Source organism: Penaeus monodon, chromosome 22 (genome assembly GCF_015228065.2).
Source record: "Penaeus monodon isolate SGIC_2016 chromosome 22, NSTDA_Pmon_1, whole genome shotgun sequence".
Classification (NCBI taxonomy): domain Eukaryota; kingdom Metazoa; phylum Arthropoda; class Malacostraca; order Decapoda; family Penaeidae; genus Penaeus; species Penaeus monodon.
Window position 1 is genome coordinate 23,440,727 of NC_051407.1, and position 957 is coordinate 23,441,683.

Consider the following 957-nt stretch of genomic DNA (forward strand, 5'->3'; position numbering starts at 1 on the left):
AATAATTTGGCCATGCTTATCAGCAGTTAATGAAATGTTATTTACTGTCAGTACACATATCACCAGCTGAATATCTTTTTTCTCATAGTGTATATTTACACAACTACACTAAATTAGGGGAAATCTAAGAATACTCAAAAAAAGAAGAAAAAAATACACTCACTGACTTGTGAAATAATCTCTGCAGGCAAAAGTTAACATCAGAAATTAGTCATAGGAATCCCCCCACTTCTGGGTGAAGGTGATTGTTAGTACTGAGCAAAATTAGGAAGATAATTTTAATTGGCAGGAAGGAAGTGGAAGATAATTTAGATGACTTTAAAATGGACAATGGTCAAAGTGTGTAATATAGTGATGAAAAAAGCGGTGATTATAACCCAATAGGAGATGATGCACCACTTCCACCTAGGTGATACTGTCTTATTATGAGTGACAGTCTGTCAACACCTGTACTTTTTTATGGTACATTTCTATAAGGCCAGAATAATAAAGGTCCTATTTTTTGCATCTGTGATTATGGCTGTGTAAACATGAATGCACTGACTAAAGTTTAGAAGAACATCAACTTTTAGTCACTGTGTAATGATGGAGACATCTTTATTTTTTTATTATTTGATGTTCATATTATTTTTGGGAGGGAAAAGATATACACTTCTGATTGCTTCATATTTGGTGCAAAATTTGTAAGCATTTCACTCTGGGTATTCTTGTATTCTAGAGAGTAGACAAACACATGAGCACACAAAGCAGATAATAAACATAATACCCTTTGTAGTAAAATGTATTATTGCTATAAGCTTTTCTTGCTGAATTGCATTTCTGAAAGGTATAATGTATCTGATATTTTGGCAGTAATGCTAGGTCTTGTTTTAGGATTGTAGTATCAGAATTATGTATATTTTATTTACTTTCATTCTCAGTCTTAGTCTCAATGTTAATGTGCAGGGTGCTGGTAAG

At 32.8% G+C, this 957-nt stretch overlaps 1 protein-coding gene across 1 annotated transcript in view; it reads left to right on the forward strand.

Moving 5' to 3' along the window:
- Positions 1-957, forward strand: part of LOC119587592 (mediator of RNA polymerase II transcription subunit 17-like) — a gene marked incomplete at its 3' end in the record, with an annotated part of 4,341 nt that overhangs the window by 1,092 nt on the left and 2,292 nt on the right.